The sequence below is a fragment of the Pristiophorus japonicus genome, chromosome 10, assembly GCF_044704955.1.
Source record: "Pristiophorus japonicus isolate sPriJap1 chromosome 10, sPriJap1.hap1, whole genome shotgun sequence".
NCBI lineage: Eukaryota > Metazoa > Chordata > Chondrichthyes > Pristiophoridae > Pristiophorus > Pristiophorus japonicus.
The window spans coordinates 180,845,569-180,871,589 of record NC_091986.1 but is presented as its reverse complement, the minus strand read 5'-3'; the positions used below and the strand labels follow the sequence as shown (position 1 = coordinate 180,871,589).

The following is a 26,021-nucleotide window of genomic DNA, read 5'->3' as shown; positions in this document are numbered from 1 at the left end:
GCCGACAATTAAAATAAAATGGCGGCCGCGGCAGCGTGCCCTCCCCTTTCTGCAAATTTATCCATTGTCTAGTTTGACTACAAACACCCTATTCCCTTCTTTAGCTATCACCAAGCCCGCAATCCACTTGGGACCATGTCCATAGTTTAGCACATACACAGGGTCATTCAGATCAATTTCCCGTGACACAGTGGTGCGACCATTGTTTACATATTGTTGCTGCCACCTGCTCTCTGCAGGTTGGGGTGAACCAGCGAGAGTCTGGTTTTAAGTGTCCTTTTCATGAGTAGCTCAGCCGGGGGCACCCCTGTGAGTGAGTGGGGTCTCGTGCGGTAGTTGAGCAGTACTCGGGTTTGGAGTGATTCTTCTGTGACTCGTTTGAGGCTCTGTTTGATTGTTTGTACTGCCCGCTCTGCCTGCCCATTGGAGGCTGGTTTAAATGGGGCCGAGGTGACATATTTGATCCCATTGCAGGTCATGAATTCTTTAAATTCGACACTGGTGAAACATGGCCCGTTGTCACTGACCAGTATGTCAGGCAGGCCGTGGGTGGCAAACATGGCCCTCAGGCTTTCAATGGTGGTGGTGGCGGTGCTTCCCGACATTATTTCACATTCAATCCATTTTGAAAAAGCATCCACCACCACCAGGAACATTTTACCGAGAAAGGGGCCCGCATAGTCGACATGGATCCTCGACCATGATCTGGAGGGCCAGGATCACAAACTTAGTAGTGCCTCTCTGGGCGCATTGCTCAACTGAGCACATACGCTGCATTGCAGTACACAGGACTCTAAGTCAGAGTCGATACTGGGCCACCACACGTGGGATCTGGCTATCGCTTTCATCATTACTATACCCAGGTGTGTGCTGTGGAGGTCCGAGATGAATGTCTCCCTGTCCTTTTTTTGTAGCACTATGCGGTTACCCCACAACAGGCAGTCTGCCTGAATGCACAGCTCGTCCTTTCGCCGCTGGAACGGCTTGATTAGCTCTTGCATTTCAACAGGGATGCTGGCCCAGCTCCCATGCAGTACACAGTTTTTTTACTAGGGACAGCAGAGGATCTTGGCTGGTCCAAGTCCTAATCTGGTGGGCCGTGACAGGTGATTTATCATTTTCAAATGCTTCCATGACCCTCAACAAGTCTGCGGGCTGCCACAAGTTTGCAGGCTGTGCCATTTCCACCCCCGTGGTGGGCAATGGTAGCCGACTGAGAGCATCCGCACAGTTCTCGGTGCCTGGCCTGTGGCAGATGGTATAATTGTACGCTGATAGCGCGAGTGCCCACCTTTGTATGCAGGCTGAGGCATTAGTATTTATCCCCTTGTTTTCAGCGAACAGGGATATGAGGGGCTTGTGATCGGTTTCCAGCTCAAATTTAAGGCATTTTCTTTGCTCCGAACACACACGCTAATGCCTCTTTCTCAATCATGCTGTAGGCCCTCTTGGCCTTAGACAAGCGCCTGGAGGCATAGGCGACAGATTGCAACTTCCCCGCAACGTTAGCTTGTTGTAATACACACCCGACTCCGTACGACGACACGTCACATGCTCGCACACGTCTTTTACACGGGTTATACAATGCAAGCAGCTTGTTAGAGCATAAAATGTTTCTGGCTTTCACAAAAGCAATTACTTGTTTTTATCCCCATACCCAGTTCTCACCTTTATGCAATAACACATGTAGGGGCTCTAAAAGGGTGCTTATTAACTCCAGTAGGAAGTTACCAAAATAGTTGAGGAGTCCCAGATACGACCGCAGCTCCGTGACGTTCTGTGGCCTGGGCGCGTTCCTGATAGCCTCTGTCTTGGCGTCTGTGGGCCGAATGCCATCCGCCGCGATCTTTCTCCCCAAAAACTCCACTTCTGTTGCTATGAAGATGCATTTCAGCCTCTTCAGCAGCAGCCCTACGCGATCCAGTCGCGGGAGAACCTCCTCCAGGTTTTGTAGGTGCTCGGCGGTGTCCCAACCCGTGACCAATATGTCGTTCTGAAAGACCACAGTGTGTGGTACCGACTTGAGTAGGCTCTCCATGTTTTTCTGGAAGATCGCTGCAGCTGACCAAATTTCAAACGGGCATCTGTTGTAGATGAACAGTCCCTTGTGCATGTTGATGCAGGTGAGGCCCTTCGAAAACTCCTCCAGCTCCAGCATCATGTAGGTCGAAGTCATAGAAACATAGAAAATAGGTGCAGGAGTAGGCCATTCGGCCCTGCGAGCCTGCACCGCCATTCAATGAGTTCATGGCTGAACATGTAACTTCAGTACCCCATTCCTGCTTTCTCGCCATACTACTAGGGGGATCAAGGGGTAAAGACTACATCTAACTCCTTTTTGAATATATTTAGTGAATTGGCCTCAACAACTTTCTGTGGTAGAGAATTCCACAGGTTCACCACTCTCTGGGTGAAGAAATTTCTCCTCATCTCGGTCCTAAATGGCTTACCACTTATCCTTAGACGGTGACCCCTGGTTCTGGACTTCCCCAACATTCCCCAAAATTCTGACGGGTTTAGACAGGTTAGATGCAGAAACATTGAGAACATTTTTCCTGCATCTAACCTGTCTAAACCCGTCAGAATTTTAAACGTTTCTATGAGATCCCCTCTCATTCTTATGAAGTCAAGTCGAGCTTGGTGAACGTCTTGCCTCCTTCCAGCGTCGCAAATAGGTCGTCTGCCTTAGGTAGCAGGTATTGATCCTGCAGCGAGAAACGATTAATAGTGACTTTATAATCGCCGCAAATCCTGACCATGCCATCACTTTTGAGTACTGGAACAATCGGGCTGGCCCACTCACTCAATTCCACTGGGGAGATGATGCCCTCACGTTGCAGCCAATCCAGCTCGATTTCCACTCTCTCCCTCATCATTTGAGATACTGCTCGCACTTTGTGCTGAATGGGTCGTGCCTCTGGGACCAAATGGATCCGCACCTTTGCCCCGGAAAAGTTTCCAATGCCTGGCTCAAAAAGGGAAGGAAGTTTGTTAAGAACCTGGGTACATGAGGACTCATCGACATGTGATAGCGCTCGGATTGTCATCCCAGTTCCAGCGGATTTTGCCCAGCCAGCTCCTTCCAAGCAGTGTGGGGCAATCGCCCGGGACAATCCAGAGTGGCAGTTTGTGCACCATGCCCTCATAGGTGACCTTGACCATGGCGCTGCCTAGGACAATGATAAGCTCTTTGGTGTATGTTCTCAGTTTTGTGTGGATGGGGCTCAGGGCTGGTTTGAATGCCTTGTTGCACCACAGTCTCTCAAACATCTTTTTACTCATGATGGATTGGCTAGCACCAGTGTCCAGTTCCATGGCTACGGGTAAGCCATTCAATTTTACATTTAGCATTATAGGTGGACATTTCGTCGAAAATGTGTGCACCCCGTGTACTTCAGCATCTGCCTCCTCTGAGGCTTGAAATTGCTTTGATCCACCATGGACCGATCTTCCTCTGCCACATGGGGTTAGCAGGATTTGCAGAGCAATTTGGAGGTGCCCCATTGTTCCACAGCTCTTGAAAACATATCCTTTGAAGCGGCATGAATAGGCTGAATGGAAGCCTCCACAACGCCAACAAGGTGTGAATTGCCTTGCATTTATCCTTTGTTGGGGACTCTGATCATCTGGGTCACCTGAGGCCTGTTGGCAGTTGCAGACTCGTGGGTTCTGCCCTGTACATGTCTGCTCACAAACACAGTTCCAGTTAATTTATGCAAATTGCTAGCACTTGTGTGCTGAGAGATTTGTTTGGTGTTATCACTGGTGGATATAAATGCTTGTGCTATCGTAATGGCCTTACTGAGGGTCGGTGTCCCTACAGTCAAAGGTTTTCGTAGGATGGTCTCGTGGCCAATGCCCAGTACAAAAAAGTCTCTGAGCATTTGCTCCAGGTAGACATCAAGCTCACATTATCCTGCAAGTCGCCTTAGCTCGGCGACATAGCTCGCCACTTCCTGACCTTCAGATCGCTGGCACGTTAAGAACCGATACCTCGCCATCAGCACGCTCTCCCTCGGGTTAAGATGCTCCCGAACCAGTGTACACAGCTCCCAGTATAATTTATCTGTGGGTTTCACCGGAGCCAGAAGATTCTTCATGAGGCTGTAGGTCGGTGCCCCGCAGACTGTGAGGAGGACCGCTCTCCTTTTTGCAGCGATTCCTTCACCATCCAGCTCGTTGGCTACAAAGTACTGGTCTAGCCATTCGACATAGGCTTCCCAGTCCTCACCCTCCGAGAACTTCTCGAGCTGCCCAACGTTTGCTGCATCTTTGCATTGGATTCGTATTCTTGTCACCAGTTATTGTGTTCCGAACACAGATGAGGCTGCACACAGGGAGGTTAAAGTAACAGTGACCTCAGTCTTTAATAAGACACTCCAGAGTGAGGAACAGACCTTAGGGGCCGGCTTATATACAGTGCTCCCAAGGGATGCTGGGATCCCTTGGGACTTCAGGGGATGAGCTCCCTGGTGGCGGAACATGGGAATGCATGCTTTACAGATACACAACAAATATAGCCACGACTGAGCCTCCATATCCCTTTGGGGTAGAGAATCCCAAAAATTCACCACCCTCTGAGTGAAGAATTTTCTCCTCATCTCAGTTCTAAATGGCCGACCCCTTATTCTGAGTCTGTGGCCCCTTGCTCTAGCCTCCCCTTGCCAGAGGAAACATCCTCTCTGCCAAGCCCTGTATGTTTCAATGAGATCACCTCTCATTATTCTAAACTGTTGTTATCACTTGTGTGGAAAGTAAATTTTGCTTTTACAAAACAAAAGTTCTAAGGAGTTGAAAAGAGGCAAATTAAGATCATGTTTAAGTATTTTTACTTTTACAAACAAACTTTCATAGAAAAAAATGACAGGATTAAATGGGCCCGAAATTCACTGTCGCCAAAGGGATGGCTACCGCGGAGTATGGGCGGTCGATCGAAAAAATCTATCAGCCGTCGCGGTCGGGTACTTTTCCCTCCCTGAACCATATTCAGCTCGGGGAGGATCACTTCTGCCGGAAATGGCGTTGTGAAGCCGCGGTAAAGGTAAGTTCCCAGCGGACAGGGAAGCAGCATGCGGATCGCTGAAAAGCCACCAGAACAGCAAAATTCACCGAGGGAAAGGTAGGACTTTTCCCGGTAGTGCCCCTGCGAGGTTTACGATGCGGTGCTCGAACGCGACACCGCTGGGGCCCTTTGGTAGGTAAATAGTTTTATTACTTATCATTTTCCAGCAGCCGCAGTATTTATCTTTTGATATAGTTTTATTAATTATTAATGTTTTTATTTCATTTTGCAGCATCCGCATTATTTGTCTTTTGACATAGTTTTATTAATTATTCGTGTTTTTATTTCATTTTCCATGGTCCGCAGTATTTAGCTTTTCATATAGTTTTATTTATTGTTTTGGCTCCATTAAATCTGCTCAGTGTTGCTCAGAGGTTTGCACACACCCCTGTACTTTTGTACAACTTTCAGGTCTGGCTCTTCAGTGGAGTCCTGTGGGCTGCAGAGACCTGCTTGGCAGGGTTCACCCTGAGGATGGGAGGAGTGTTGGAAGGGCGACACCTGGTCAGAAGCAGGGCGGCACGCAGGAGAAGGTGTCGCCATCACCACCGTGCAGGCAGGCAGTGGGCAAGGGAGGCAGCAGCCATGATTCGTTCATTCTGTGCCAGACCAGTGTGCCCGCCGTCTTCACCGGCCCGAGCCAGGATTGCGGTTGGCTGCTTGGGGACAAGGGATATCCCCTGTACACTTGGCTGTTCACTCCTCTGTGGAACCCCAGGACAGCGCCAGAGCATGCATACAATGATGCTCATTGTGCCACCAGGTGCAGAATTGAGCAGTGCATAGGCATCCTTAAGCAGAGATTCCGGTGCCTGGACCGCGCTGGTGGCACCTTACAGTACCCTCCTCAATGGGTCTCCATCATCGTCGTGGTCTGCTGCATGCTGCACAACCTGGCCATCATGAGGGGACAGCCGTTGGAGGTCGAGCCAGCAGCACCACCTGAGGAGGAGGAGGCACAGGAGGAGGAGGAGGATGAGGAGGAGGTGGTGCAGGAGGAGGAGGTGGCGCAGGAGGAGGAGGAGGATTCCCGTCGCCCCAGAGCTGGGAGGCATCAACCCATTGCCACCCTGGAAGGATCGGATACAGACTGGCTGCGTCCTCACATATATGGAGGTGCCTGTCACCTCCCCTGCAATCTCCCTCCATGCATTATGTACTGCCTGTCAGCCAGGTCTCACCATGTCAGGAAACAGTATTCTTCTGTCCTCCACACCATCCATCAGTGTCTCCAGCTCCATATCAGTGAACCTGTTGGCACTCCTTGCACCTCTTACACCAGTCATCCTTCCAAACTTCTTCCAAACTCCTTCTCCCCTCAGGGCCTTGCTGCAAACCCCGGCCTTTAAAAAGGCCAGCGAGCAGCTAGCTTATTAGAAACCCTTACCTGCATGCTGAATTTCTCAGTGGTGATAACGCACAAATTAAGACAGCCACACCACTGAAAAATCCACTTCAGAAGGGTTCATTAGCGCTGGAATCCATTTGTTCACTTCTGGAGCTGAATATGGGCTGGCCCAGCCATGAAAAAATTTCAGTGCTAATGGCCAGAAAAAGGTGGGGGGAACACCAGCTTTCCAGCAGTACTGAATTTCGGGCCCAATATATTCTGCAAGGAATTGATTACCATATATATCCTGACATTTGTCAAAATGGTTATCCAGACTTTTGGAAACTATATTATGAAATTTCTACCTAGATTATCCTATTTCTCAGTATTAGAATCAGGCCTGAAGAACTTCGGGCAAAAATGCAAATCATCCACAATGGCTGGATATGTAAAATTTAAGATTGATCTGCTGCAAGTGTGTGTGCCCTCTGGGTATTTAAAACTCTGCATACTTCTAAAATCTTCATTCACATTCAATTAGTAAATTTGCTAATTTATAACAAAATTGAATTTCACGACATGGAGCAGTAAAACTGATAATTTGTCTGGGAACATACTCCATCCTTCAATTTACCAAAAGACACATGATCTAAATACAATTGTTCAACTGTGTAACATTGACTTAATAACAAATAATAGCCAATGAACCAAGGTGTTCTAGTCATCAAGTATGCATTCAGTTGTCAGATTGCTGGAAAGGAGATTTGAGTAGTGTAATACAAAACAGATTATGACAATTTGAAGTCATGCAGTATATCTGCCGATCTGGCCTTGTCTTTATCATATTTTAAATTCGCACAGATCTTTATACAAGCACAATTTATTTATTTAATCAAATGAATCACGGATCAGTGCTATGCTGTCAACCTATCATTAATTTCATCACAGAGCCAAATAATAACATGATCATTAATATACACCCACACCCATTATAAGTCTGACAAATAACTCAGTCAGTGTGAAGACTACTGGACTGAATGGCTCCCAGATTTTGTATTATATTTATTAGTAGCTTACTTGACACTCACAATAACACGAATCTCATAACATGTAAAATGTTTGTCTCCAAGAAATATGTTCCAGTGAGGGAGAATGTACAGTTATAGCTAAAATAACTACTGATTAGAATGCTAGCAGAAGAGGCTGTGTTGTGGAACATGACAAGAAACCTACATGCTGAGTGATTCTGACAACACTGCTACTTAACTGCAATTTCTTGGCTATTATTTTTTAAAGGCATATTCTTGAACAGTTAAATCGTCTACATTTATATAAGATTTTACAATATGCAACTGTGGGAAAAGAAAGACTTGCATTTATATAGCACCTTTCACGACCACCAGAGGTCTCAAAGTGCTTTACAGCCTATGAAGAACTTTTGTTGTGTGGCAAGCGCGGCAGCCAACTTACGCACAGGAAACTCCCACAAACAGCAGGTTGACAATGACCAGATCATCTGTTTTTGTTATGTTGATTAAGAGATAAATATTGGCCAGAACACCGGTGATAACTCCCCTGCTCTTCTTCGAAATAGTGCCATGAGATCTTTTATGTCCACCTGAAAGAGCAGGGGGGGGCCCTCGGTTTAACGTCTCATCCGAAAGACAGCACCTCCGACAGTGCAGTGCTCCCTCAGCACTGCAGTGTCAGCCTAGATTTATATGCTCAAGTTCTTGGAGTGGGACTTGAACTCACAACCTTCTGACTCAGAGGTGAGTGTGCTGCCCACTGAGCCACAGCTGACAGAGTACCTGTTGAAAATAACAGGGGTCTAATAATAACAACTTGAGAGTACCTTCACCACATTGACCACTGGCGGGCAATTAGGAATGGGCATGGGCTTGATAGGCCGAATGGCCTTCTTCCATGCTGTATCCATTCTACGATGCTATGATTGCATTTATATAGTGCCTTTAGCGAAGTACAATTGCCCTCGAGAAGGTCGTGGTGATCCGCTGCGGTCCATGTGGTGAAGGTATTCTCACTATGCTGCAATACTTCTTTGTAGCGGTTTGGTGCAACTGAGTGGCTTGCTGGGCCATTTCAGAGGGCAGTTAAGAGTCAACCACATTGCTGTGCGTCTGGAGTCACATATAGGCCAGATGGGTAAGGACGGCAGATTTCCTTCCCTAAAGGACATTAGTGAACCAGATGGGTTTTTACGACAATCCGGTAGTTTCATGGTCAGCATCACTGGCAGTAGCTTTTTATTCCAGATTTATTTAATGAACTGAATTTAAATTCCTTAGCTATCATGGTGTGATTCGAACTCACGCCTCTGGATCATTAGTCCAAGAAGTAGGTTTTAAAGTGCGTCTTAAAGGAATGGAGAGAGTGGTAGTGAGGCTTAGCGAGGGTATTTCAGAGCTTAGGGCTGAGGCAGCTGAAGGCACGGCCGCGAATCGTGGGGATGGCCAAGAGCCAGAATTGGAGGAGCATAGAGATTTCGGAGGGTTGTAGGACTGGAGAAGATTACAGAGATAGGGAGGGGGCGAGGCCATGGAGGGAGTTGAAAACAAGGATGAGAATTTTAAATTCCAGTTGTTGCTGGACCGAGAGCCAATGTATGTTGGCACAGTGGCAAAGAACAGGCACAATATTTTGTGACCTTGCACAGTGTTAAAGTGCAGGAGAGTTAATCATTTTTGGCCTAGTTCCAGAGCAAAGTTCCGTATTAACTTATTGTCTTAATCTTCAAAAGGACAATTTAAAAATCTTTTATAAAAAAATCATAGGAATAAATCTGTGGGATTGCTGAAAGCAAAACAGAATGGGAATGTAGGGGTGGAAGTGAGCAACAGCAGGAAAGGAAGTCATAATAAAAATGCTTTTCAGTATAGTTAAGAGTACAGCAATGCACACAGGTGTGCAGCATACATACAAACAGTGTATCACAAGTTAATCGGTTTCGGTTAATAGTGACTAGATTCATGGTACTATAATGTGAGTTATATAATGCTTTGGTGAGATCGCATCTAGTTTGTTCCTCCCACCTCACAAGTGATATTGTGGATTTCGAGAAGATATGGAGAATAGCAACAAGGATGATTCCTGGCTTAAGTGCATTGCGCTATGGAGATAGACTTCATGTGTTAAGTTTGGATTTGCTGGAGATGCTATGATTTAGAGATAATCAGTTTCAGGTCTTTAAAATTAGTAAGGGCATTGATAACATACAATTAAATGGATTGTTCAAGGTGATAGGGCTGGGTAGGACTCGTCCACCCACTTAAATTGAGAAAGCAAGGAGTGAGGTTGGATGTTCAGAAGTTTTATTTTTCTCAGGAGCAATCAAACTGTGGAGCACAATTCTTGAGGTGATGGTGAGGACTGACTCTTTGCAGTCCATCAACAAGGTGTTAGACACATTTTTGAAAAATGATGTGATGATGGCAAAAGGAAAGTAAGACAAATGATTCTGGGTAAGAACTGATGAGCTTGAGACCTCCCGGGGCTTGTCTGATCACCTTCGAGGGATCAAAGAGGATTTTTTGACAGACAATTCCTGAATTAGCTATGAGTTGCTGCATGTTTTCCTCCCGAGAAGGTGGTGGGGAGGAAGGATAGTTACATAGGGGTGAGTTCAGCAAAAAATGGGGCCTGATGCCTTTTCCTGTCCTAGGTGAATACAACACCCATTTACTCTGTTTCCTGTTTATCAGCCAACTTTCATTTTCTCGTCCTTCATGTTATTCAGTGCATTATCTTTTTCTCACTATTTCAGTAGACTTATGAGCCTGTAAATTGATTAACACTTCATTAAACTAACAGAACGAGGACTTTCAGACAATTACATTAAACATTTGTACATAATGATCTCACAGCATAATTTCAAGGTCATTCAGAGATAACCAAACTCTTTCATTCTCACACTTCCTGAGGAATGAAACATGTTGAATGTTTCTTTCTGTATTAACCTTGATTAAAGGTTTCTCCCCAATTACAGCCTTGGTTCTCAAAGCAACTTCTTTTTATTATTTCTGGAGAGGAACAGAACACCTTCAAAGTTGGCTTTCCTGGACGGACAGTGGCAGTGAATTGAAAAACAGAAGCAAAAAAGAAAATACAGTACTGGAAATCTAGAGCTAAAATAGAAAATGGAAACACTCCGCCAACTGGTCCACATCTATGGTCAGAATAGACAAGATAACGATTCAAATACTGATGAAGGGTTTACCTGAAATGTTAACTTGTTTGTTCTCTTCACAGATGCTGACTGACTTGTTGAATGTTTCCAGCATTTTATATTTGTTTCAGATTTCCAGCACCTGCAGTTTTTTTAATTTTTATTATCACTCTTCAACATGTTTCATTCCTCAGGAAGTGTGAGGATGAAAGAGTTTGGTTATCTCTGAATGACCTTGAAATTATGCTGTGAGATCATTATGTACAAATGTTTAATGTAATTGTCTGAAAGTCCTCGTTCTGTTAGTTTAATGAAGTGTTAATCAATTTACAGGCTCATAAGTCTACTGAAATAGTGAGAAAAAGATAATGCACTGAATAACATGAAGGACGAGAAAATGAAAGTTGGCTGATAAACAGGAAACAGAGTAAATGGGTGTTGTATTCACCTAGGACAGGAAAAGGCATCAGGTCCCATTTTTTGCTGAACTCACCCCTATGTAACTATCCTTCCTCCCCACCACCTTCTCGGGAGGAAAAACATGCAGCAACTCATAGCTAATTCAGGAATTGTCTGTCAAAAAATCCTCTTTGATCCCTCGAAGGTGATCAGACAAGCCCCGGGAGGTCTCAAGCTCATCAGTTCTTACCCAGAATCATTTGTCTTACTTTCCTTTTGCCATCATCACATCATTTTTCAAAAATGTGTCTAACACCTTGTTGATGGACTGCAAAGAGTCAGTCCTCACCATCACCTCAAGAATTGTGCTCCACAGTTTGATTGCTCCTGAGAAAAATAAAACTTCTGAACATCCAACCTCACTCCTTGCTTTCTCAATTTAAGTGGGTGGACGAGTCCTACCCAGCCCTATCACCTTGAACAATCCATTTAATTGTATGTTATCAATGCCCTTACTAATTTTAAAGACCTGAAACTGATTATCTCTAAATCATAGCATCTCCAGCAAATCCAAACTTAACACATGAAGTCTATCTCCATAGCGCAATGCACTTAAGCCAGGAATCATCCTTGTTGCTATTCTCCATATCTTCTCGAAATCCACAATATCACTTGTGAGGTGGGAGGAACAAACTAGATGCGATCTCACCAAAGCATTATATAACTCACATTATAGTACCATGAATCTAGTCACTATTAACCGAAACCGATTAACTTGTGATACACTGTTTGTATGTATGCTGCACACCTGTGTGCATTGCTGTACTCTTAACTATACTGAAAAGCATTTGTCAGTCTTGGGCCCACCTCCCCAATCTATCCAAATCCAGCTGAAGTTTATATTCTTCTAAGGCCCGTAAGGGGAGAAATTCGGCTGCTTTGCGCTTCCTGTTAGCGCCTGCTGGTAACAGGCGCTAAGGGGTTACTGACCAGGCGTCGGTGAATTTGCTGGTGGTTTTGCGCTGGCACTAACACTTACCACCTTGGTTTCTAGTGCCCCATAGATCGTAGATCATCAGGTGTGCAACATCCCGTTACCAACCTGGATATGAAATTCGCTCCCACTCCCTGCTACATCACTGAGTGTCAACAACGGCAGCAACAGGAGACATTGTCACCTTGGCAGGCTGCTTGGGGAGCGATAATTAAAGGCAGTGATGTTCAGGTAGGCAATCTTTATTCTTTGCACCAGCCTGGTGTCTGCTGAATGCTTTTGACTGCTGTGCGATGTCCAAGCCTCCAGTCTCTGAGAGTGATTGGGGCTATAATGACAGTCACGCAGTTCCCTGGCCACACAGAACTGACTACAAGAATGTTGCAAACCATTATTGCCCCTTCCCTATAAGCGAGGAAAGGGGCCTCTGATGCCAGTAACATTGCACTCCACATAGTTCAGCGCTCTGCCGCTACCGCTCCCTATTACACATTTAGCACCTGAAGAGAAGTGGTTAGCGCTTGATTTAGCACTCCACTTCCCTCTTAGAGTGATAAAGCTGAAGTTCCTGGTATCAAAAAAGGATTATCATCTGCCGATACTTTTCTCAGATTTCAAAAGTTATCGCCCCAAATGGGGCGCAACGGAAATTCTAGCCTTTAGTGTTATGCCTGAAGTTAATTATTGTGCGATCTTATGCCTTGGTCCAGATTATTAATGAACATACACTGACAGGAACCTAATACTGAACCATGAGGATTTCCAGTAGAAGCTAAATAGTTTATAACCACCCTTACGGGGTTTTCTTTTGCCAATTCACCTCACTCCATTATCCTTCATGCCATCAGACTTCATTTTAGCACACAGTCCCTCATGTGACACTTTTCCAAAAACGTTTTTGGAAATTCAAGTAAACGATGTCGACCATAGCCACTGTTCCAATGATGTGGGTTCACAATATCTGTTTCCTGAAGCTGTATTGGATATCCCCCAGCCAGCCTGAGCATTCGAGATGATCATTCACAGCATGTCGAATGAGACTTTCCATTAACATCATCACCACAGAGCTTAAACTCATAGGTCAATATTTTCCAAGCAATGATGTTAATCCTTTTTTAAATAAAGGCAGCATATGTGCTTTGCTCCAATCATCTGACATTTCCTTATTCGCAGTGAGCTACTGAAAATATTTACTAGCGCATATTAAGAAGCTCAGCCATTTCCTTTAGTATCATAGGATAAATTAAATCTGGCTTTGGTGCTTTGTAAATTAGCTTGCACTATTTCCCTTGAGATACAAGCAATAAATTCAATGTTCAGTTTTATCTGCTCTGCAAGGAGCAAATCCAGCGGTCCCACAGTTCAAATTAAAGAGAAAAGTATTGTGTTCCTAACACAGATGAGGCTGCACACAGGGAGGTTAAAGTAACAGTGACCTCAGTCTTTATTAAGACACTCCAGAGTGAGGAACAGGCCTTAGGGGCCGGCTTATATACAGTGCTCCCAAGGGATGCTGGGATCCCTTGGGACTTCAGGGGATGCACTCCCTGGTGGCGAAACATGGGAGTGCATGCTTTACAGATACACAACATCACTCCCCCGCAAAGTAAACGTGAACTATTTACAAGGTGAGGCGGTCGGGAGCCTTTCTTTCCCTGGTGGACCGCCTCGGTACAAATGTCTGTTCTGGTGTGTTGGCTGTGCCCTCGCTGGGCTGGTGTGTTGTTGGCCCTGCAGGGCTGCTGGGTGAGCCTGGCCTTGCTGGGCTGTTGGGCGTGATGGGTTCAATTTCCTGGTCCGGGGTGGTGTCGTTGATCCTTTGGGTGTGTGTTGTGGGATCGAAAAAGGTGGTGTCTGCTGTGGGTTGTTCAGAGCAGTCTGTGAACCGCAGCCTCATTTGGTCCAGGTGCATTCTGCAAATTTGGCCATTGTCTAGTTTGACTACAAACACCCTACTCCCTTCTTTAGCTATCGCCGTCCCGCGATCCACTTGGGACCATGTCCATAGTTTAGCACATACACAGGGTCATTCAGATCAATTTCCCGTGACACAGTGGCACGACCATCGTTTACATTTTGTTGCTGCCGCCTGCTCTCTACATGATCATGCAGGATGGGGTGAACCAGCGAGAGTCTGGTTTTAAGTGTCCTTTTCATGAGTAGCTCAGCAGGGGGTACTCCTGTGAGCGAGTGGGGTCTCGTGCCGTAGCTGAGCAGTACTCGGGACAGGCGGGTTTGGAGTGAGCCTTCTGTGACTCGTTTAAGGCTCTGTTTGATGGTTTGTACTGCCCGCTCTGCCTGCCCATTGGAGGCTGGTTTAAACGGGGCTGAGGTGACATGTTTGATCCCATTGCGGGTCATGAATTCTTTAAATTCGGCACTGGTGAAACATGACCCGTTGTCACTGACCAGTATGTCAGGCAGGCTGTGGGTGGCAAACATGGCCCTCAACTTTCAATGGTGGCGGTGGCGGTGCTTCCCGACATTATTTCACGTTCAATCCATTTTGAAAAGGCATCCACCACCACCAGGAACATTTTACCGAGAAACGGGCCCACATAGTCTACATGGATCCTTGACCATGGTCTGGAGGGCCAGGACCACAAACTTAGTGGTGCCTCTCTGGGCGCGTTGCTCAACTGAGCACACACACGGCATTGCCGCACACAGGACTCTAAGTCAGAGTCGATACCGGGCCACCACACGTGGGATCTGGCTATCGCTTTCATCATTATTCTACCCATCATTACTATGCAGATCCGAGATGAACGTCTCCCTGCCCTTTTTGGGTAGCACTACGCAGTTACCCCACAACAGGCACTCTGCCTGAATGGTCAGCCCGTCCTTTTGCCGCTGGAACGGCTTGATTAGCTCTTGCATTTCAACGGGGATGCTGGTCCAGCTCCCATGCAGTACAGAGTTTTTTACTAGGGACAGCAGAGGATCTTGGTTGGTCCAAGTCCTAATCTGGCGGGCCGTCACAGGTGACTTATCATTTTCAAATGCTTCCAACCATCAACAAGTCTGCGGGCTGCGCCACCATCACCAAGTTTGCAGGCTGGGCCATTTCCACCCCCGCGGTGGGTAATGGTAGCCGACTGAGAGCATCTGCACAGTTCTCGGTGCCTGGCCTGTGGCGGATGGTATAGTTATACGCTGATAGCGCGAGTGCCCACCTTTGTATGCGGGCTGAGGCATTAGTATTTATCCCCTTGTTTTCAGCGAACAGAGATATGAGGGGCTTATGATCGGTTTCCAGCTCAAATTTGAGGCATTTTCTTTACCCCGAACACACACGCTAATGCCTCTTTCTCAATCATGCTGTAGGCCCACTTGGCCTTAGAAAAGCTCCTGGAGACATAGGCAACAGGTTGCAACTTCCCCGCAATGTTAGCTTGTAATACACACCCGACGCTGTACAGCGACGCATCACATGCTAGCAGAAGTCTTTTACATGGGTTATCCAATACAAGCAGCTTGTTGGAGCATATAATGTTTCTGGCTTTCTCAAAAGCAGTTACTTGTTTTTTTCCCCACACCCAGTTCTCACCTTTACGCAATAACACATGTAGCGGCTCTAAGAGGGTGCTTAACCCCGGTAGGAAGTTACCAAAATAGTTGAGGAGTCCCAGGAACGACCGCAGCTTCACGATGTTCTGTGGCCTGGGCGCGTTCCTGATAGCCTCTATTTTGTTGTCTGTGGGCCGATGCCATCCGCCGCGATCTTTCTCCCCAAAAACTCCACTTCTGTTGCCATGAAGACGCATTTCGACCTCTTCAGCCGCAGCCCTACGCGATCCAGTCGCTGGAGGACCTCCTCCAGGTTTTGTAGGTGCTCGACGGTGTCCCGAACCGTGACCAATATGTCGTTCTGAAAAACCACCATGCATGGTACCGACTTGAGTAGGCTGTCCATGTTTCTCTGGAAGATCGCTGCAGCTGACCGAATTCCAAACAGGCATCTGTTGTAGATCAACAGTCCCTTGTGCGTGTTGATGCAGGTGAGGCCCTTCGAAGACTCCTCCAGCTCGGGCATCATGTAGGCCGAAGTCAGGTCGAGCTTGGTGAACGTTTTGCCTCCTGCCAGCGCAGCAAATAGGTCGTCTGCCTTAGGTAGCGGGTATTGGTCCTGCAGCGAGAACAATTAATAGTTACTTTATAATCGCCGCAAATCCTGACCGTGCCATCACTTTTGAGTACTTGAACAATCGGGCTGGCCCACTCGCTGAATTCCACTGGGGAGATGATGCCCTCGTGTTGCAGCCTGTCCAGCTTGATTTCCACTCTCTCCCTCATCATGTGAGGTACCGCTCGTGCCTTGTGGTGACTGGGTCATGCCTCTGGGACCAAGTAGATCTGCACCTTCGCCCCGGAAAAGTTTCCAATGCCTAGCTCAAAAAGGGAAGGAAATTTGTTTCGAACCTGGGTACATGAGGCCTCATCGACATGTGATAGCGCTCGGATGTCATCCCAGTTCCAGCGGATTTTGCCCAGCCAGCTCCTTCCAAACAGTGTGGGGCCATCGCCCGGGACAATCCAGAGTTACAGTTCGTGCACCGTACCCTCGTAGGTGACCTTGACAATGGCGCTGCCCAGGACAGTGATGAGCTCTTTGGTGTACGTTCTCAGTTTCGTGTGGATGAGGCTCAGGACTGGTCTGAGTGCCTTGTTGCACCACAGTCTCTCAAACATCTTTTTACTCATGATGGATTGGCTAGCGCCAGTGTCCAGTTCCATGGCTATGGGTAAGCCATTCAATTTTACATTTAGCATTGTAGGTGGACATTTTGTCGAAAATGTGTGCACCCCATGAACTTCAGCATCTGCTTCCTCTCTCTGAGGCTCGAAATTGCTTTGATCCACCATGGACCAATATTCCTTTGCCACGTGGTAGTTAGCAGGTTTTACAGAGCTTGCAGATCATCTGCAAGCTCGTTGGAGGTGCCCCATTGTTCCACAGCTCTTGCAAACATACCCTTTGAAGCTGCATGAATAGGCTGAATGGAAGTCTCCACAATGCCAACAAGGTGCGAATTGCCTTGCATTAATCCTTTGTTGGGGACTCTGAGTCATCTGGGTCACCTGAGGCCTGCTGACAGTTGCAGACTCATGGTTTCTGCCCTGTACATTTCTGCTCACAAACACAGTTCCAGTTAATTTATGAACATTGCTGGCACTTGTGTGCTGAGAGATTTGTTTGGTGTTATCACTGGTGAACATAAACGCCTGTGCTATCGCAATGGCCTTACTGAGGGTCGGTGTCTCTACAGTCAAAGGTTTTCGTAGGATGGTCTCGTGGCCAATGCACAGTACAAAAAAGTCTCTGAGCATCTGCTCCAGGTAGCCATCAAACTCACATTGTCCTGCAAATTGCCTTAGCTCGGCGACGTAGCTCGCCACTTCCTGACCTTCAGATCGCTGGCACGTGTAGAACCGATACCTCGCCATCAGCACGCTCTCCCTTGGGTTAAGATGCTCCCGAACCAGTGTACACAGCTCCTCATACGACTTATCTGTGAGTTTCACCGGAGCCAGAAGATTCTTCATGAGGCTGTAGGTCGGTGCCCCGCAGACCGTGAGGAGGACTTTTTGCAGCGCTTCCTTCTCCGTCCAGCTCATTGGCTACAAAGTACTGGTCTAGCTGTTCGACATAGGCTTCCCAGTCCTCACCCTCCGAGAACTTTTCCAGGATGCCCACAGTTTGCTGCATCTTTGCATTGGATTCATATACTCATCGCCAGTTATTGTGTTCCTAACACAGATGAGACTGCACACAGGGAGATTAAAGTAACAGTGACCTCAGTCTTCACTACTCCAGAGTGAGGAACAGGCCTTAGGGGCCGGCTTATATACAGTGCTCCCAAGGGATGCTGCGATCCCTTGGGACTTCAGGGGATGAGCTCCCTGGTGGTGGAACATGGGAGTGCATGCTTTACAGATACACAACAAAAGGGATAGCTTTTTGTCTTCCCGGTCTGTGCTGTAACTTGGAGGAGTGAATTGCCTTCCCGTTATATTACCTGCCTGATTTTCATTCCATTGATTAGAATAGAATGAAAATTGGACAGGTTCTTCAATACGCGACTAATCAACTCCATCAGCTTACTGCACAGGCAGTAAAGTTGAAAATTTAACCTAAAGCATCTGTTCAACACTTCTGCCATGCCCTTCCAATCATTTATAATCCTGCTGGAGTCATCCTGCAATAATCCTATTTGCTCACATAAGAACATAAGAAATAGGAGCAGGAGTAGGCCATTTGGCCGCTCGAGCCTGTTCCGCCATTCAATAAGATCATGGCTGATCTTCTACCTCAACTCCACTTGCCTGCACTATCTCCATGTCCTTTAATTCCCTTAATATCCAAAAGCATATTGATCTCCGTCTTGAATATGCTCAAAGACTGAGCCTCCACAGCCCTCTGGGGTAGAGAATTCCAGAGATTCACCACCTTCAGAGTGAAGAAGTTTCTCCTCTTCTCAGTTCTAAATGGCCAACCTCTTATTCTGAGACTGTGACCCCTGGTTCTAGATTCCTCAGCCAAAGGAAACATCCTCCCTGCATCTACCCTGTCAAGCCCTGTAAGAATGTTGTATGTTTCAATGAGATCACCTCTCATTCTTCTAAACTCTAGAGAATACTAGTCTACTCAATCTCTCCTCATATGACAATCTCCCCCATCCCAGGAACCAGTTTAGTTGCGCTCCCTCTATGGCAAGTATATCCTTCCTTAGGTAAGGAGACCAAAACTGTGCACAATACTCTCACCCGGGCCTATATAATTGCAGTAAGACGTCTTTACTCTTATATTCAAATCCTCTTGTAATAAAGGCCAACATACCATTTTCTCTCTTAATTGCTTGCTGTACCTGCATGTTAACTTTCAGTGATTTGTGTACAAGGACACCCAGGTCCCTCTGAACACCAACATTTCACAATCTCTCACCATTTAAAAAATACTCTGCTATTCTACTTTTCCTACCAAAGTGGATTACATCACATTTCTCCACATTATATTCCATTTGCCATGTTCTTGCCCACTCACTTAGCCTGTCAAGAAACATAGAAACATAGAAAATAGGTGCAGGAGTAGGCCATTCGGTCTATATCCCCTTGAAGCCATTTTGGTATCCTCCTCACAACTTCAATTCCCACCTAGCTTTGTATCATCAGCAAACTTGGATATATTACATGTGGTCCCCTTCCAAATCATTGTTATAGATTGTGAATACTAACTACCTCTGACTTCTAACAGAAGCAAATAACACTTTTCCTATTATTTTGGCTTTTTCCACAATCCTCCTCTCCAGATTCTTTTTAGCTTGCCTTTTGATGGTGCTAACTGCGTTTTACACCTATCCCTGCCTAAGTTCCGATTTTAACTCAGGACAAGAATCGAGCGGGTGAGGGCAGAGGAAGGCAGCAAGTGATCTCAGCAGTGTGAGAACTGGCAATTTTTAGCTCCTGTGCCTCAACTGCCTGCTTGGAACTAGTGGGAAGTGGCAGCCGGCCGTTCGATGAGCGGGCTACCCGTTTTCTCAGACCAGCAGTTTAAACTCGAAGGCTGCAGGAAGGGGGCTAAATGTAGGCAGCGAAGTCCCCCAGGCGATTTTTACTGCCCGTATTTTAAATCTTAGAATCAGAGTGATCCGAATGGGCAAGGTGCTTCCCTGCCTCTATCAGCTCTGGCTCATTACAGAGCATTAGTCCAAGATATTATCACATCTAGTGCTAATCATCACATGCTGAATTAAGGAGCAATTAATGGTTGCAGAAACAAAGGCCTCTTGAGGGCCTCCCAGCTCTGTGCCTGTGCCTTGTTTATCCAACTGGTAAGTGGATAATTTAAATCTCCCATCACTGTGACCTTCCCTTCATTGGCTGCTTTCATGATTTGATGATACAGTTGTAGATACCTCTTCCTCTCTTGATTTGATGGTCTGTAACACAGTCCCAGAATCACTCTGGTATTTCTGTTGAAGTGCAGTTGGAGCTACAGGGACCGCTTTTCACCTCTCTACCAACCGGTTTACCTCTATAAATTTGGCGGTTGAAGGATGAAAATTGCAAAATGAACATCGACTTACCACAGAGGTGCCACAAACAAGCACTGCATTACTGATTCCGATTTCCGGGCTGGCCTCAATTTGGTGACCACTGGCAGCATCCAGGGGACTAATTAAAATAATGAAATAGGAATCAGATGGCACAATTAAGACCCCAACATTATTTGCATGTCAATCACTCTTGCCACAACTCATGGGCAGAACAGATCAGGAGGCGGTTATGTCCAACATTACTTAAAGGATTCCTCATCTGCTCTTACTTAAAATGCTGCAAAGGTTTGGCAGACATTTTGCTGGTAGTTTATGATTTTTTTTTGGTCAATTTACTTGATTTTAAAGCATTTCTAGTGGCTTCTGAAATATTAAGGGGATACTGGCAGTGCACTTATTTCAAAATGGCCATCAGGCCAACAGTGACCCACAATAGTGCTGTGGAGCCAGAGGTGCACTCTTGCTTCCCCATCCTGACATGAAGCTAAAATAAATACTTACTTTCCTGATTAGGCTGCTGATGGGGAGCATACTAACAAATCTGAGGGGAACATACTAACAAATTCCTGACAGCGATCCTGAGACAGGCTCCTCATTAACATAACACCTGTTTTAGGCAGCCGCCATGAATGCTTGAAAACAAAGGCAGGGGAGCCCAATTTCTCCCCTGTTGCTTCTAGCTTTGACCTAATCAAAGTGCTGTTTTTACAATATTGCATGTAAGGAGAATTTTAACTCCCTCAATACCCTCAGGAGGATGGCTGGTGGCAGGTTAAAATTTCAAAAATCTGAAACCAACTCAAACCCGCCTCGAACATTAACCGAGGCGGTTTGGGAGGAAGGTGACTAACCTACTCCCAATGGGTGGGGTCAGTTATTTAAATATTCAAATGAGGCTGCATTCCTCCAACTTTAACAGACTTTTAGAATTAACGGCTGCAGGCTGAGTTTCAGAGGACTTGGCTGCTCCTGGGCACGGCCAAGGGTGCCATCAGCCGGTCCAGGCAGCGGGCGGTCGAGGGGGTCGTTCAACCTGACTGCCTGCCTCTCTTCCGCTCTTACATCCGGTCCAGGGTGTCCTTGGAGATCGAGCACGCGGTGTCCACCGGTACGCTCGCGGCCTTCCGCGAGAGGTGGGCACCGGAGGGACTGAAGTGCATCATCACGCCCGGCAACCAAATTTTAATTTGATTTTACGTTTTTAAGTTTAATTTGTTTTAATTGCCGGTGCTTTTAGTGTCCCCCTTCCCTTTTATAGGGGGCACTGGGGAAAATTGTGATTTTAGTGCCCAAAAAAAAACCAAAAAAAGGAAAACACAAAAAAAAAAACCAAAAAAAAGGGGGAAAAAAAAAGGGCCTTATAAATGTCTGGAGTGTCACCCAGGTCGGGTGGCACCGTTTAATGTTTTTTTTGTTTTGCAGATGAACTCCAAAAAGAGTTTCAGAGGACTTGGCAAACACGACAGCTGATTGGTGTCAATAAGAGCCGAAGGTAGCAGGTAAGTGCCTTTCCAGCACTGTTTGTGGAGTAGGAGGAGCAAGGGTTCTCCCCACCCTCACCGGCCCCTTATGATCGGGCCCCTCCCTGGGATCCAAAGCCCCCCCCCAACCCATGATCCAAAGCCCCCACGCTCTCGCTGACCGCAACCGTCCCCACCCTAGATCTCTCCTCCCCAATCCACGATCTCGCCCCTGACCCCACAAACTCCTCCTCCCATTCACATCCTCGCACGATATCTCCCTCCCTCCCTGCTCTCTGCTCCCCGGCTGTGACCTGCCAGCAGAGGACTTCCCACCCGACAACCAGCCTCTCAATCTCAGAACACCTTGGGAAATAAAAATGTAAATGATGTCCTGCCATTAAATTCCGCAGGATCTCCTCATTACCCACATTTCTGGGTTCCACAGTCGCTATGAACCCCACGACCTCCACCTACAGCTCCCCCCACCCCCATCCCACCCATTCGGCCCCTTGGGCCTGCTCTGCCATTCAATAAGACCATGGCTGATCTTCTACCTCAACTCCACAGTCAATATGAACCCCACCTCCACTCCCTCCCTGTTTATACAAGGGCCTAAAACTCTATATTGATAAGAGATTCATGTAATGATCATTTTTTAAATAATTGTTAATAAGCTTTAGGATTTTATTGTCTTTTTAAAGATTATGTGCAAATCACTTAAAATAACAAATTCTGTTCCATGTCATTATAGAAAAATAGCCAAGATCCATGAAAACAGTCCTGGAAAAAGTCAGCTTTAAGAACGTAAAAACATAAGAATTAGGAGCAGGAGTAGGCCATTTGGCCTTTCGAGCCTGCTCCACCATTCAATAAGATCATGGCTGATCTTCTACCTCAATTCTACTTTCCCTGTACTGTCCACATATCCCTTGATTCCCTTAATGTTCAAAAATCTATCGATCTCTGTCTTGAATATACCCCACAGCCCACTGGGGTAGTGAATTCCAAAGATTCAATGAGATCACCTCTCTTTCTTCTAAACTTCGGGTCAGGTTGGGTCGGGTCCGGTCCGGGTGGGGGGGGGGGGGGTCGGTTCGGTTCGGGTCGGGGAGGGAGGGAGAGGGAGGTCAGGTAGGGTGGGGGGGGGGAGCGTGGGTCGGGTCCAGTCCGGGGAGTCGGGTCCGGTCCGGTCCGGGGGCGGGGGGTGGGGGGGGGGATGCGGGGGTCGGGTCCGGGGGCGGGGGGGGGGGGGGCGGAAGCAGGAGTCAAATCGGGTCGGGAAGAAGCAGGAGCTGGGCGTGGGAGGCAGCCTTATGCACGCAGCCCCAGTGAGGCCATTCGGTCAGGGCTAGGGGCTGCATGCTTCGGGCCCCTCCCACACAGTTTTGGACGCATGTGCAGAGGTCCCGGCACTGTTTTCAGCGCAGGGACCTAGCTCCGCCCCCCACAGCTTGTGCTGCGCCGCGCCCGGCTCCAGAGGACCAGCAGGGAGCCGGAGAATCTGTAAGTTATTTTTAGGCGCACTTTGTGGCGCGAAAAACAGGCATCCAGGTCGGGGCTGCGCCGTTCTAGGCGCGGCCCGAAACTTGGGCCCTATATTCCATTTGTCATGTTCTTGCCCATTCAGTTCACCTGTCTATATCCACTTGAAGTCTCTTTGCATCCTCCTCACAACTTACATTCCCACCAAGCTTTGTATCATCAGCAACCTTGGATATATTACATTTTGGTCCCCTCATCCAAATCATTGATATAGATTGTGAATAGCTGGGGTCCAAGAACTGATCCTTGCGGCACCCCACTAGTTACAGCCTGCCAACCCGAAAATTTTATTCCTACTCCATTTTCTGTCCATTAACCAATCCTCAATCCATGCTAATATATTACCCCCAATCCTATGAGCCCTAATTTTGTTTCATAACCTTGTGTGGCACCTTCTGAAAATCCAAATACTCCACATCCACTGGTTCCCCCTTATCTATTCTGCTAGTTACAGCCTCAAAAAACAGATTTGGCAAACATGATTTCCCTTTCATAAATCCGTGTTGACTCTGCCCAATCTTATTATTATTTTCTAAGTGCCCTGTTACCATGTCCTTAATAATAGATTCTAGCATTTTCCCTACAACTGATGTCAGGCTAACTGGCCTGTAGTTCCCTGTTTTCTCTCTCCCTCCTTTCTTAAATAGCAGGGTTACATTAGTTACCTTTCAATTTGTGGGACCCATCCTCGAATCAATGGAATTTTGAAAGATGATAACCAATGCATTGACTATCTCTATTGCCACCTCTTTCAAAGCCCTAGAATGTAGGCCATCAGGTCCAGGGGATTTATTGGCTTTCAATCCCATTAAGTTCTTCAGTACTATTTTTTCATCTAATACTAATTTCTTACAGTTCCTCATTCTCGCGAAGCCCTTCTCCACTATTTCTGGGAGTTTTTTTGCGTCTTCCATGAAGATAGACACAAAAGGCTGGATTTTCGGCGTTTTGCGATTTTGCCTGTTTCCGGGCGCAAATCACAGCGAAATCAAAACCGGGTTAGCGTTAGCGCCAGAGCGTGCAACTTTCGCCAAATGAAAGTTCATGACGGGCATTAGCGCTATCTCTGGCGTTGCACCACAGAATTTGTGGGCCGGAGCCGAAAGTTGCGGTACTAAAGAAAATCGGCCGTTCTGTGCATGCGCAATTTTTTTTTCTTCCCGTGCTTCTGCTCTGGTGTCCAATTGCAAAAGCTAATGCAGGGCGTAGCCGCGCACATGTGCAGTACACCCGGGGCTCAATCAGCCATTTCATAATTTGGTTTTGATCATGGAGGAGGAGGAAGCAAGACAGCATGCCAGGCGATTTTCTCAAGAGGCTAATGAAGCTCTTATGGGGGCTGTGGAGAGGAGATGGGAAGAATTATATTGGAGGGGTGGATCTAGACCCCTGCCAGCCATTCTTAATAGAATATTGAGGGAAATCGCTGAGTAGGTCTCTGCCTCAGACACAGTGTCTCTGGCCTAGATATAATGGAGTAGTATGGTCATTCAAATGAGCCTGTGCTATGCAACTTCCTCATGTCACCCTGCCCCCTCCCCTGCTGCTAACCACTCATCTGTTGCTTTCTACTTCCAGATGACCAGTCACAGGCACTGCATCCCTCAGATCAACCCTCCACATCAGGCCATCATGTGGAGGATGAGGAGGAGGAAGAGGAGGAAGAGGAGTTCACAGAGCAGCCGACTCTGGGGCAGATGCACTCTACACCTCTTTTTCTACCAGAAAACATCTCATCTAAGGATGATGTAACTTTCCCGGGCTTTGAGACCTCCGAGGCTCCTGGGACAAGTGACGTGCAACAATGCAGTTCTGGGGTCGAATCCCATAGGGCATCTCTCCCGAGGGTGAGTCGGCAAAGTTGGTCTGCTGACAGACAGGCAGACGTGGAACTGGAGGTGGTGGAAATGTCCAGGGAGAGCCTCCAGCTCACCCGTCAGCTCCTTGATGTCCTGGGTAGGATTCCCACGATAATCGAGGATCTCACTTCGACCATTACAGAGGTAGGGTCGCAGATTGTCGGTGTGAGCCGCGAAATCTGTGAGGCCATCAGTGCCCACATGAGGCTGGTGGCCTCTAGCAGTCACACTGGCGTTCCAGAGAGTGTGGCGAGAAGCCTTTCCGAATATGGTGCTTCACAGGCACAAGCTCTGCTTCAGCTTGGGCAGGTGGTGCAGTCCATAAACCATTCCGCTATACTCTCTGCGTTCCCCAGTGTGACACCCAGACCCACAGCACCTGTGACTGGCGACTCCGATGAAGAGGCTCGCCAGTCAGAAGCTGGGCCTTCCATGCCACGAGTTGGTCCAGTGTCTCCCCAGGTGGCGACTCTAATGCCTCTCCCCCTCAACACAGCAGCGCTCTGGCAACTTTGCTGCATGCCACCTTGGTGCCACTTTGGGTATGAACAGCAGGTAAGGGAGGGTGATAGGGTAAGGGTAAGGGGGGTGGGGAAGCCGATGGTAAAAGACAGTCGGGCAGGGATTGCTGCATTATGTTGTGCATTCTGTTGGTTATAATGTTGTTGTTTAATCACACTGATGAATGCAGATAATTTTTTGTTTTATTAAAGTTTCAAAGTTTGCAAATTATGTTAACAAAGTTCTAACAGTTGACACTGTTTGATAAATTGTTCACCTTAATCATTCCTATGTAGTGTCTCATTTGCAGAATAAGAGTGGGAATAGTCAACCTGGTGGGATAGAGTGGCCAGGCAACAGTCAAACGTGCCATAGAAACATAGAAACATAGAAAATAGGTGCAGGAGTAGGCCATTCGGCCCTTCGAGCCTGCACCGCCATTCAATGAGTTCATGGCTGAACATGCAACTTCAGTACGCCATTCCTGCTTTCTCGCCATACCCCTTGATACCCCTCATAGTAAGGACTACATCTAACTCCTTTTTGAATGTATTTAGTGAATTGGCCTCAACAACTTTCTGTGGTAGAGAGTTCCACAGGTTTACCATTCTCTGGGTGAAGAAGTTTC

General features: G+C 47.0%; 1 long non-coding RNA gene across 1 annotated transcript; it reads left to right on the top strand.

The window, feature by feature from the left end:
• Positions 1–10,444: 10,444 nt before the first annotated feature.
• On the top strand, positions 10,445–25,450 carry LOC139274859 (uncharacterized). Its single transcript, XR_011595629.1, has 4 exons — positions 10,445–10,583; positions 12,032–12,202; positions 21,451–21,527; positions 24,612–25,450. It is a non-coding gene; the product is annotated as an uncharacterized lncRNA (long non-coding RNA).
• The last annotated feature ends 571 nt before the right edge of the window (positions 25,451–26,021 follow it).